Here is a 14,088-nt window from a genome sequence, read left to right on the forward strand (position 1 = left end):
TTCCTAGCGTGTATACGGGATGGTTTCCTGGACCAATATGTCGAGGAACCAACTAGAGATCAGGCCATCTTAGACTGGGTATTATGTAATGAGAAAGGATTAATTAGCAATCTTGTTGTGCGAGGCCCCTTGGGGAGGAGCAATCATAATATGATAGAATTCTTCATTAAAATGGAGAGTGAAGTATTTTGACTCAGAGACTAGGGTCCTGAATTTAAATAAATGAAACTACGATGGTATGAGGCACGAGTTGGCTAGAATGGATTGGGAAATGTTACTTATAGGTTTGATGGTGGATAGGCAATGGCAAACATTTAAAGATCGTATGGATGAACTACAGAATTTGTTCATCCCTGTTTGGCATAAAAAAACACCAAAAAAGGTGACTCAACCGTGGCTGACAAGGGAAATTAGGGATAGCATAAGATCCAAGGAGAGGACATATAATTTGGCCAGAAAAAGCAGCAAACCTGAGGATTGGGAGCAGTTTAGGATTCAGTAAAGGGGACAAAAGGATTAATTAAGAGGGGGAAAATAGATTATGAGAGTAAGCTTATGGGGAACATAAAAACTGACTATAAAAGCTTCTATATATATGTGAAGAGAAAAAGATTGGTGAAGTCAAGCATAGGTCCCTTGCAGTCAGAATCAGGGGAGTTTATAATGGGGAACAAAGAAATGGCAGACCAATTAAATACATACCTTGATTCTGTCTTCACAAAGGAGGACACAAATAACCTCCCAGAGATGTCGCGGTACATAGGTTCTAATGAGAGGGAGGAATTGAATGGAATCAGTATTTATAGGGAAATGGTGTTCGGGAAATTGATGGAATTGAAGGCCGATAAATCCCTTGGGCCTGATAATCTACATCCTAGGGTACTTAAGGAAGTGGCCCTAGAAATAGTAGATGCATTGCTGGTCATCTTCCAAAATTCTATAGACTCTGGAACCGTGCCCATGGATTGGAGGATCGCTAATGTAACCCCACTATTTATGAACGGTGGTAGACAGAAAAGCGGGGAATTATAGACCAGTAAGCCTGACATCGGTAGTGGGGAAAATGCTGGAGTCCATTAAAAAAGATGTCATAGCAGAGCACTTGGAAAACAGTGACAGGTTCGGACAAAGTCAACATAGATTTACAAAAGGTAAATCATGCTTGACTAATCTACTGGAATTTTTTGAGGATGTAACTGGTAGAATAGATAAGGGAGAACCAGTGGATGTGGTGTATTTGGACTTTCAGAAGGCTTTCAATAAGGTCCCGCATAAGAGATTAGCATGTAAAGTTAAAGCATATGGGGTGGGGTAAGGTACTGTCTTGGATAGAGAACTGGTTGGCAGACAGGAAGCAAAGAGTTAGAATAAACGGGTCTTTTTCCGAGTGGCAGGCAGTGACTAGTGGGGTACCACAGGGATTGGTGCTAGGACACCAGTTATTCACAATATATATAAATGATGATCTAGACAAGGGAACTAGATGTAATGGCCCAGAAATTCGGGTCCCAACGCATGAGTAAGCACGGAGTACTCACACGTGGACCCGATGGAAGTGCCGGTTTCTTGCATGCACTACGCATGCGCGGGAAACCAGCATTTCCGATCCACTGAACGAAGGGGTTCAGAGGTCGAATGCGTGCGTGCGGGGGTCTGCGCGTGCGCGTTGAACTTCCTTTTTTTTTTTACACGTTTTTCCGTGCGTGAAGGCCTCTACATTTTACACGTTTAAAAACCAGGCGTAAGGACTTCATTTTAAAAGGTAAATGGTCAATTAATTAAAATTAGAATTTTTTTCCACAGGTTTATTATTTTTAAATACTTTAAAGTAAGGTAAGTGTATTTTTAGCCCCGTTTTTTTATAAAATCATTTTTTTCAAAAATGTAAGTTATTGTTTAAAATAGTTATTTAATGTTATTTATAGTTTATTTTAAAAGTGTGATTTTTTTAAATATTTATTTGAAGGGTAAGTACTGTTTTGGGGGCCGGAGTTTTCATTAGTTTGACAGTTCTTTCTGTCAATCTCATGAATGGGCTTTTCCCTCCTCCGATTGGTTGCCCATGGCTCACGTAATCCCAGCGGACGCATCGCACTAACTACGCCGCTGGATCACGCAAGCACAGCGCGCCGGGAGCTGGACCGGGCCACAGAGAGGAAATCCACGCAGGCCCAGGCCTCAACTGCCAGCGCGCTAGGTAAGTGTAGGTCGGGGGCTTGCACCCGCGGGAAGCCCCCGACACGAATTTCTGGGCCAATATCTCCAAGTTTGCAGATGACACAAAGTTGGGTGGGCATGTGTACTGTGAGGAGGATGCAGAGAAACTCCAGTACGATTTGGACAGGTTGGGCGATTGGGCAGATGCATGGCAAATGCAGTATAATGTGGATAAATGCGAGGTTATCCACTTCGGTGGCAAAAACAGGAAGATGTGACAGAACCATTGAATGACTCTGGCTAACTGTATATAATTCTCTTTAACGATGTTCTAACACCAGCCTAAACCTTTACCATTGTTTTAGGCATTACTGTGTTTTGTATATAGAGTTTGCATGTACAGGGCGTGGCCCCATTAAGAGCGCAGGAAAACGCGGGCAAATGCGATGACGTCATGTCGCAAACCACGGGGCTGCCCAGGCAGTCCTCATGGCATCTCCATTGAGTAAAGACCTGTTTAATTGTTCTCTGGTGTCGATCTCAGTTATTCGTAGGAATTCGTTAATTCCTACATTGGTGACCCCGTTTTTGTGAACGTTTTCACAAAAGACGAGCACAGTATGGAAGCGAACGCCGTTTCCCTGAAGCTACTGCAGTTCTGGGAGCAGCAAGTGCCCTCGTGGTTTATTCAGGTCGAGGCCCAGTTCGCCCTGAGGAACATCGATGCGGATCAGACCAAATACCCTCAAAGCGCGGTTACTGCAGGTTTTCGGGCTCACAAAATCAGAGCGCGCCCGTCGATTACTCGCTATGCCCGGGCTCGGGGACTCCAAACCTTCAGAGTTGATGAGCCAAATGCTCACACTCCTGGGCTCAGAACGGGAATGTTTCCTATTCCGTGAGATTTTCCTCAGCCAACTGCCTGAACAGGTATAAGCTGCCCTGGCCAGATCTGAGGTTGAAGACTGCGCAACACTCGCTGCGGAGGCTGACAAAATTTTCGCTGTAACTCGGCAGTACTGCGCCGCCACGAGGCACCCATCCCCCGCAGACGCCGCCCCAGCTCGTCAGCCTGCTGGGCTGTGTTTCTACCACGCGCAGTTCGTCGCGAAGGCGAAGCGTTGCCGCCCTCCCTGCAGTTTTCCCCAACAAACCAAACAGCAACTGACACTGCGACCACTGAGGAACGGGTCTAACGGGCACCCTGCGGCCGCGATGGCGATCGGCAACGCGGGAAAATTGTTGTTCATTACTGATGCTCTCTCCGGTCATCGTTTTCTATGCGACACCGGAGCGCAGTGCAGCATTTTACCCGCGTCCACCCTCGATGTGCAGATGGGGAATCACGGCCCCACCCTTGAAGCGGCCAATGGCGGAGCAATTCAGACCTTCGGCAGATCGCGAGTGGAAGTGTGCCTCGGGGGGCAACGTTTTCACTGGGAGTTTGTTACGGCCAAAGTTTCCCAGCCCTCCCTCGGCGCGGATTTCCTGTGCGCCAACAGCCTCCTGGTCGACGTTAGGAACCGGCGGCTGATCAACGCAGCAACTTTTAATTCTCTTCCGTGTTACCGCAGTAACACTACGTCGCGCACCGTCTCCTGTGCGTTCCCGACTCCTGATGAGTTCGCTCGCCTGCTCGGCGAATTCCCCGACCTGACAAGACCCACGTTCTCCTCCACAGCCACGAAATATGGTGTGGAATACCACATCACCACCAACGGCCCCCCGGTCCACGCGCGGGCCCGGCGCCTGGAACCTGGCAAGCTAGCGGTCGCAAAGGCGGAGTTCGCAACCATGGAACGGTTAGGGATTATTCGCCGGTCGAATAGTCCCTGGTCTTCACCCCTCCATATCGTCCCGAAGCCTGGCGGCGGATGGCAGCCATGTGGCAACTATCGACGCCTAAACGACGCCACTACTCCTGATCAGTACCCGATCCCCCATATCCAGGATTTCTCTGCCCATTTGGCAGGGAACACTGTGTTTTCAAAAGTCAACCTCGTCCGGGGCTACCACCAGGTCCCAGTTCATCCACAAGACATCCAGAAGACCGCAGTCATCACCCCATTTGGCCTCTTAAAACATAGAAACATAGAAGATAGGAGCAGGAGTAGGCCATTCGGCCCTTCGAGCCTGCTCCGCCATTCAACGAGATCATGGCTGATCATCCAAACCCTAGCACCCGATCCCTACACCGACAGCCATCCCACCCAAGCCCTATCCCCGTAACCCCGCGTATTTAATCCCCCCTAACACTAAGGGCCAATTTTTATCATGGCCAATCAACCTAACCCGCACATCTTTGGACTGTGGGAGGAAACCGGAGCACCCGGAGGAAACCCACGCAAACACGGGGAGAATGTGCAAACTCCACACAGACAGTCACCCGAGGCCGGATTTGAACCCGGGTCCCTGGCGCTGTGAGGCAACAGTGCTAACCACTATGCCACCGTGCTAACCACTATGCCACTATGCCAAGTTTTTACGAATGCCGTTTGGGTTGAAGAACGCCGCCCAGAATTTCCAACGTCTGATGTACTCCGTGCTGCGAGACTTCAAGTTCCTCTACGTCTACCTGGATGATATCCTAATTGCTAGTCCTACTAAGGAAGAACATACCTGTCAACTACGCACCCTTTTTCGACGCCTCAGCCAACACAGCCTGATTATCAACCTGGCCAAGTGTCAGTTTGGCCTGCACCAAATTGACTTCCTGGGGCATCGCATCACCTCAGAGGGAGCGGTTCCTTTACCTTCGAAGGTAGAGGCGGTGACATCCTTTCCACGCCCGCAGAACATAAAAGCCCTGCAGGAATTCCTAGGCATGGTAAACATTTACCACCGTTTCCTGCCTAAGGCGGCACTACTCATGCAGCCCCTGTACGAGGCCCTCAAGGGCAAGACTGGCAAGAACCCGGTCGACTGGACGGATGACATGGCCCGAGCGTTCGCTGACACCAAAAGCGCCTTAGCCAACACGACTATGCTGGCGCACCCGCTGCCAGGAGCCACCATCGCCCTCACCACCGACGCGTCGGACTACGCAGTCGGTGCCGTGCAACAGCAGTGGGTGAACGGGACGTGGCAGCTGTTGCCATTCTTCAGCCGTCAACTACAGCAGAACGAGAGAGCATACAGCACGTTCGACCGGGAGTTGCTCGCCCTTTTTCTGGCCATCCGCCATTTTCGGTTTCTTCTGGAAGGACGTCCTTTCACCGCCTTTGTGGACCATAAGCCGCTAACCTTTGCAATGGCCAAGACCACCGAACCGTGGTCAGCCTGACAGCAGCATCAACTGACCTACATATCCGAATTCACCACGGATATACAGCATGTGGCCGGTAAGGACAACCTGGTGGCAGACTGCCTCTCCCGCGCGATCGTCAATACGGTTCATTTGGGCATCGACTACGCCCTCATGGCAGCGGACCAAGCCTCAGACTTGAAGGTCCAAGCTTACAGAACGGCCATCACTGGCCTCCAGTTGGCCGACGTCAACTTCCATTCGGCAGGTACCACGCTGTTGTGTGACGTCTCCGTACAGGATCCTCGCCCTGTCATGCCGGTCGTCTGGCACCGCAAAGTGTTCGACGCCATACATGGGTTGTCACACCCAGGAATGAAGACCTCTCAGAAACTGATGTCAGCGAAATTTGTATGGCATGGCATGCATAAAGATGTCCACGACTGGGCCAACACCTGCGTGGTCTGCCAAAAGGCCAAGGTACAGCGCCACATCAAAGCTCTGTTGGCCACCTTCACAGTTCCGGAGCGCCGTTTTGACCATGTCAACGTGGACCTGGTAGGACAACTCCCACCCTCCCATGGTTTTTCACACATCCTGACAATGGTTGACCGCAGCACCAGATGGCCGGAGGCGGTTCCCCTGTCATCCACTACTTCGGTGGAAGTGGCCAGAGCGTTCATTTCCTCCTGGATCACTCATTTCAGAGTGCCCGCAGATATTTCGTCAAGGGCTCGGTGTCAAATTACACCACACCACAGCCTACCACCCACAGGCGAATGGCCTCTGCGAATGCTTCCACCGGTCAATGAAAGCCGCCCTGAGGGCCAGCCTCCAGGACGCTGGATGGGCAGACAAGCTACCGTGGGTCCTGTTGGGCCTTCGCACAGCCCCCAAAGAAGACCTTCACTCTTCATCAGCGGAGCTTGTGTATAGTCAGCCGCTGCGAGTCCCAGGGGACTTCCTACCAACATCGACAGAGCCATGGTCCGCGTCTGCCCAGCTTGTTAGTCACCAAGAGGCGGCCAGATGTTTCGCACCGGTGCCCACTTCGCACCACGGGCCGCAGAGGTCACACGTTCCCACGGAGCTTCACAAGGTGGAATACGTTTTTATTTGCCATGACGCACATAGGGATCCACTCAAGGCCCCATATACCGGCCCCTTCCACGTGTTAGTGAAGGTTTTGTCCCCTGCTTCCATCGATGTCGGTGGTAAGCCGGACCACATTTCGGTCGACCGCTTAAAGCCAGCACATTTGGACCTCGACTGCCCCGTCGAGACAGTACAACCGCTGCGACGGGGTCGGCCACCCATCGTCGTTACGGCAGACCAAGTTCGACCGCCCGCCAGACCACCAGCCGCCCAGTAGCCTCCACCTCGAGAGTACAGGAGTCGTTCTGACAGGCTCGTCAGACCCCCTCACTGTTTGACTTTGTCCGTTAAAGCGAATTCTGGGGGAGCGCATGTGGCAGAACCACTGAATGACTCTGGCTAACTGTATATAATTCTCTTTAATGATGTTCTAACACCAGCCTAAACCTGTACCATTGTGTTAGGCATTACTGTGTTTTGTATATAGAGTTTGCATGTACGGGGCGTGGCCCCTTTAAGAGCGCGGGAAAATGCGGGCAAACGCGATGACGTCACGTCGCAAACCACGGGGCTGCCCAGGCAGTCCTCGTGGCATCTCCGTTGAGTAAAGACCTGTTTAATTGTTCTCTGGTGTCGATCTCAATTATTCGTAGGAATTCGTTAATTCCTACAAAGGCAGATTATTATTTGAACGGCAATAGATTGGGAAAAGGGAAAGTGCAACGAGACCTGGGTGTCCTTGTGCACCAGTCGCTGAAGGTAAGCATGCAGGTGCAGCAGGCGGTTAAGAAGGCATGTTGGCTTTCATAGCGAGAGGATTTGAGTACAGGAGCAAGGAAGTCTTGCTGCAGTTGTACAGGGCCTTGGTGAGACCACACCTTGAGTATTGTGTGCAGTTTTGGTTGCCTTATCTGAGGAAGGATGTTCTTGCCATGGAGGGAGTGCAGCAAAGATTCACCAGATTGATACCTGGGATGGCAGCAATGACGTATGAGGAGAGATTGGGTCGATTAGGCTTATATTCGCTAGAGTTTAGAAGCTTATAAAAATTTTGAAACTTATAAAATTCTAACAGGACTAGACAGACTAGATGCAGGAAGGAAGTTCCCGATGGTGGGGGAGTCCAGAACCAGGGGTCACAGTCTATGGATAAGGGGTAAGCCATTTAGGACTGAGATGAGAAGGAATTTCTTCACCCAGAGAGTGGTGAACCTGTGGAATTCTCTGCCACAGAAGGCAGTTGAGGCCAATTCATTAAATATATTCACGAAGGAGTTGGATATATTTCTTGAGGCTAAAGGGATCAAGGGATATGGGGAGAAAGCAGGCACAGGGTACTGAATTTGGATGATCAGCCATGATCTCATTAAATGGCGGAGCGGGCTCGAGGGGCCGACTGGCCTACTCCTGCTCCTATCTTCTATGTTTCTATGTTTCTATCTACAAGATGCATTGCAGCAACTCACCAAGGCTTCTTAGGCAGCACCTCCCAAACCTGTGACCTCTTCCACCTAGAAGGTCAAGGGCAGCAGGCGCATGGTAACACCACCACCTCCAAGTTCCACTCCAAGTCACACACCATCCTGACTTAGAAGTATATCGCCGTTCCTTCATCGTCGCTGAGTCAAAATTCTGGAACGCCCTCCCTAACAGCACTGTGGGAGTACCTTCACCACATGGACTTCAGAGGTTCAAGAAGGCGGCTCACCACCACCTTCTCAAGCGCAATTAGGGATGGGCAACAAAAAAACCTGGCCTTGCCAGCGACACATACATCCCATAAACAAATGTTTTAAATTTAATTTCCTGTCCCAGACCATTTGCATGTTCTAGGGGCACAAAGCTGTGCAAGTCTGTCTCTGAGCTGGACCTTGCATGAGGATCTAGAGACAGCAACTGGAGCAGAGCTGTAGGCTCCAGAGGACTACAGCATCGCTTTTGATTGCTGGCATCAAGGCCTTCTGGCTGTTGCAGAAGAGTAGCCCTCAAGCCCAAAGATCATTGGGGAGGGGTTGGTGAAGATCTTAAATACCTATGTCAATATTCTTCCTTCAAGCTGCCCCCAGAACTCCTGAAGACTCTCTGGACCATGGAGGGTGGTAACACAAGTCTAAATGCCAGGTTTCTTCGGTGCCTATCCACTTGGGGGAATGTGAGCTAGAAGGGCCAGAGATGCCCCCTCCCATCTCATTACCATGCTTATACTGGCTTGCATCTACTGCAACTGCAGGCCGTGAAGGGAAGCCTCAGAACTCCAGGGTAGTGGAATGGGGGCAGAGATCTGATGCAATGGATCTCCGCCCTATTTGCTCTTTGCTGCATCTGAGAACTGAGCATTCCCCAGGGGCAATGAAGAAGAAAATCTCTCTGATGCATTTCAGCACATTTTTGCCATGGAGAGATCCAAGCGAACTTTTGCCATAAGAAATTTTTTTTTTGATTGACTAGGAAAACAGGCGAGGCTTCAAACATTGAAACTGTATTAATGTGATGAATATTTTGGCAGCCCATACCTGTAAATTTAAAACGCTGGTAAGTATCCAACCTTACATTGTTTAAGTGAGGGTTATTGGTCAGTTAATGTTTTAACTGAATAATGAATTAAATTCTCGAAAATATTCCTTTTTTTCCCAAATACAACCCTATTTTAGTTTGTACTTCTTCATTTTAGTCTTTTAGAACAACCCCTCACCCAATGAGAATAGCATCTCACTGTCCTGAATACCAAATGGGCCACGCATCACCCAAACCCAATGTCCCAGTTCTCTTTCAATGCTCTTTCCACACAGGTCAGTGAATAATACAACAACAACTTGCATTTATATAGTGCCCTTAATGTAGTAAAATGTCCCAAGGGGCTTCACAGGAGTGAAACAAAATTTGACACTGAGTCACATAAGGAGATATTAGGGCAGATGGTCAAAGAAGTAGGTTTTAAGGAGGGTCTTAAAAGAGGCGAGAGTGGTAGGAGGCAGAGTGGTTTAGGGAGGGAATTCCAGAGCTTAGGGCCTTGGCAGCTGAAGGCACGGCCACCAATGGTAGAGCAATTAAAATCAGGGATGCGCAAGAGGCCAGAATTGGAGGAGCACAAATATCTCGGAGGGTTGTAGGGCTGGTGGAGATTAGAGATAGGGAGGGGGGAGTCCATGGAGAGATTTGAAAACATGGATGAGAATTTTTAAATCGTTGTTTAACGGGGACTCAATGTAGGTTAGCAAGCACAGGATTGATGGGTGAAGGGGACTTGGTGCGAGCTAGGATATGGGCAGGAGAGTTTTGTTTGAGCTCAAGTTTATGGAGGGTGGAAGATGGGAGGCTGGCCAGGAGGGCATTGGAATAGTCAAGTCTGGTGGTAAGAAAGGGATGGATGAGGGTTTCAGCAACAGATGAGCTGAGGCAGGGGTGGAGTCGGTGATGTTATGGAGGTGGAAGGTAGGCGGTCTTAGTGATTGCGCGTATATGTGGTCGGAAGTTCATCTCAGGGTCAAATACGACACCAAGTTTGCGAACAGTCTGGTTCAGCCTCAGACAGTTGCCAGGGAGAGGGTTGGTGTCCATGACTAGGGAACGGAGTTTGTGACGGGGACCAAAGACAATGGCCCAGAAATTCCGTTCGCAGCCCTCCCGCGGGCGGAGGGCTGCGATCCTGAAAAATCTGCACCTGGACCGGAGGGCTCCCGGGAGGCGCAGAATTCCACTGCTGTGCCTCCTCAATCTGCCGATGTGCAGGGCACACGTATCCCAGGGGCGCAGCTAGTTCGCAGCATCCCTGGGAATCACATGGGCCATGGGGAGCCAATCAGAGCAGGGAATCTCCATTCATAGATTTGACAGGAAGACCTGAATAGAGATCAGTCCCAAAACATAAGTACAACATCAAATACATTTTTTTTTATCACATTTTTAAAATGACTATAACTTACATAAATTAACTATTATAAACAAAAATTTAAATTTTTGGAAAAAATAATTAAAGTTTTTAACGGGGCTAAAAATAAATTTACCTTTCTTTAAAGTATTTTAAAATGATAAATCAATGGATAAAAAAAATTTCTTTTACTTTCTTCACCTCTTACCTTGTTAAAAGCAGGCCTTGTGCCTGCTTTTCCAGGCGCAGCTGTTTCAGACTTACCTGGACTGAAGCAACTGTTGAAAAAACAGACATTGCAGCCGTACGCGCTGCCTATCCGGTGCAGGCGTTTGACCAGTGAAGCCCTTTCTTGGAAGAATGGAAGTTCGGTTTCCAGCGCATGCGCAGTGCATGCGTAAAACCGGCACTTCCGCTGGCCCTACAGGTGAGTGCACAGCGCATACACACCTGTAGGAAACGGAATTTCAGGACCAATGGCTTCGGTCTTTCCAATATTTAGTTGGAGGAAATATCTGCTCATCGGACAAACAATCTGACAATTTAGAGACAGTGGAGGGGTCGAGAGAGGTGGTGGTGAGGTAGAGCTGGGTGCGTCAGTGTCTATGTGGAACCTGAGGTTTTGTTTTCGGATGATGTCACCGAGGGGCAATATGTAGATGTTAAATAGGAGGAGGCCAGGGACACCAGAGGTAAAGGTGCGGGAGTGGGAAGAGAAGCCATTGCAGGTGATTCTCTGGCTACAATTAGGTAGATAAGAATGGAACCAGGCGAGTGCAGTCCCATCCAGCTGGATGATGGTAGAGAGGCGTTGGAGGAGGATGGTGTGGTCAGCGGTGTCAAAGGCCATAGACAGGTTGAGAAGGATGAGGAGGGATAGTTTACCACGGTCACAGTCACATAGGATGTCATTTGTGACTTTGATAAGAGCCGTTTTGGTACTATGGCAGGGGTGGAAATCTGATTGGAAGGAGTCAAACATGGAGTTTCGGGAAAGATGGGCATGGATTTAGGAGGTGACAGCACGTTCAAGGACTTTGGAGAGGAAAGGGAGGTTGGAGAGGGTGTGGTAGTTTGCAAGGACAGAGGGCCACTTAAAAGTACAGAGCAGTGTAGGGCCTTCAATGTATATCTGTTCAAACACCATGTAATCTGTAATGTAGTACATACACAGTGTAGTGCCACGAGAAAGTATGTAAATTTTACAATGAAAAAAAAATTAAACAAAAAGGATGAATAACCTGTCATGGAAAGAATATTAAAGGGGGCTTTAAGCATTGAAAGTTCCTATTTTTTGAGATTTGGTTCTGATCAATTTTTACATTTACTATAGAAACCAACATGGAATCCAGTTTGTGTGATCCGAACACAACCAATCAAATACTGTCTAAGTAATCAGGGAAATCTTTATCAGGATGCTTCTGAATAATTTTAAATAACAGGTATTTCAGGTGTTGAAGCCTGACATGATTTGATATCAAAACAACCTTTTGCTTCTTAAACTAAAGACCTGTTGTGATACAAGAACTTTCTTTGGTAACTTTCACAGCAATTCTCAGTGCTTTGGTCATTTGGAAACACAGCACCACATAACATAAACCAATCAGATCAAATGGCTGAACTTGGTGGGCGATTTATCACCACAGCAGCGCTTTCTTGTGGTAGAAGTGTGTAAAAACACCCTGAAATGTAGTAAGTCAATGTAATAATTCAGCTACAGGGGAGTCAAGGGTTATGGGGAACAGGCCAAGATCAGATCAGCCATGATCTTATTGAATTGCGGAGCAGGCTCGAGGGGCCAAATGACCTACGACTGCTCCTATTTTTTATGTTCTTATAATTCATAGAAATCAATATCTAGACTACATTCTAGCATAACACTGGAAAATGTGGAACTTGTTAGATGTTTCTGTAAAATCTGGTGCATGAAGTGACTGGCCCTGTTAAGATTTTTTATGTCACCATCAGTCTTCTAGTACTGTATATTCAACCTCGATTGTGACATTGCCAGGAAATTCTCAAACATGTTAATAACCTGAAAACATGCAATGGTATCAAGAGAGTACAGGACCTTTCTTCCGCATGAATGCCGGAAATTAAATCTTACGCAATGTCAAACTGGAAGCTCTTTATATTTTGGAAAAAATTATAGTAAAGCACAATGGAGAAAACTGTCGCTGTAATAAAAATAGAGGACCAGTGAATGATAGAGTAAATTCTATACTGGAACGAGGACAAAGAAAGTATTTAATAAAGGGCCTCGAGGGTCATTAAAAATGTGACCATTTTTGCTTGGGTAGGGAGAAGATATATACGCTATTTTCATTACAATGATGCCAATTGCAAATGACATGATGATGTTTTGATTAAATTTACATCATCGGTATTGCTTTTGAAAAAAATAAGTTAATTGGTCTGCGACTGAGTTAAGCTACTTGCAACTCTCAACACATAGTCTATACTAGAGCTTCCCTTCAAGCAGTACATTAATCTTTGCCAGCCTGGCATTGTTGCAGTGCAGAACAGTTGTGACCTTGAATTCTCTCATAGGTAGGGTGCAGCGCACTAAGAATAAGTCTAAGTTTAATTGTGCACCCCTGGTATAAATTATAACAGTATCAGTTGGTATGAAAATTACAAACCATTCCCTCCCTCTCACATTAGCATAAAAAGTTTGCTCCTATGATTCCTTCATCTTATTCAAATCTTATGCCAGTTGAATAGTGTGGTGTATGTGCCTTTAAGAGCAATTATGGTGTATGTGCCTTTAAGAGCCCCAGGTGTGCGTAATGCCGGTAATTGCCACTTGGGCTATATAAGCCTGTGTATTGTGTATATCCTTTAGAAACCCCCCCCCAGACTTGCTTAGTAAATACCTATGAACCAACTCCTGTCTTCAGTGTCTTTATCTACAGATGGAGGTTGAGGAGACCTCTAAAAAGTATCTCACAATAAACACACACAAAGGCCTGCTGTACCAGTACAATCGACTGGTTTTTGGAATAGCATCAGCTCCAGCTATCTGGCAAAGAGCTATGGAGCAAGTCCTGCAAGGGATTCCAGGGACTCAATGCTACCTAGACGACATCCTTATAACAGGAGAAAACGACGACGAGCACCTTGCCAATTTGGAGCAGGTGCTCACTAGGCTGAAAGAACGGGGCCTATGAGCAAATCGCCCCAAGTGTGAATTTTTCCAAAATCAGATATCATATTGTGGCCACATAATTAATAAGGAAGGGTTGCATAAGTCACCTGAAAAAATTGAAGCAGTTATAAAAGCCCCAGCACCTGAAAATGTTTCACAATTAAGGTCATTCCTGGGATTAATAAATTACTATCATAAATTTTTACCGAACTTATCAACTATTCTACACCCTCTTAATGATCTTCTACAGACAGGAGTGATTTGGAAATGGAACGAAGACTGTAAACGTGCCTTCCATAAATGTAAAGACTTAATCACATCCGAGAAAATTTTGGCTCATTACAACCCATCACTACCAATCAGACTGGCGTGCGATGCATCCCCTTACGGCATAGGAGCGGTATTGTCCCATAGATTCCCTGATGGCTCGGAACGGCCAATAGCATTTGCGTCATGCTCATTGAACTCAGCTGAGCGTAACTATGCCCAGATAGACAGGGAAGCACTCAGCCTGGTATGGGGAGTGAAGAAATTCAACCATTATCTACACGGACAAAAATTTACCTTGCTGACTGA

Source organism: Somniosus microcephalus, chromosome 11 (assembly GCF_052327205.1).
Source record: "Somniosus microcephalus isolate GS21.2 chromosome 11, FLI_Smic_1.0, whole genome shotgun sequence".
NCBI lineage: Eukaryota > Metazoa > Chordata > Chondrichthyes > Squaliformes > Somniosidae > Somniosus > Somniosus microcephalus.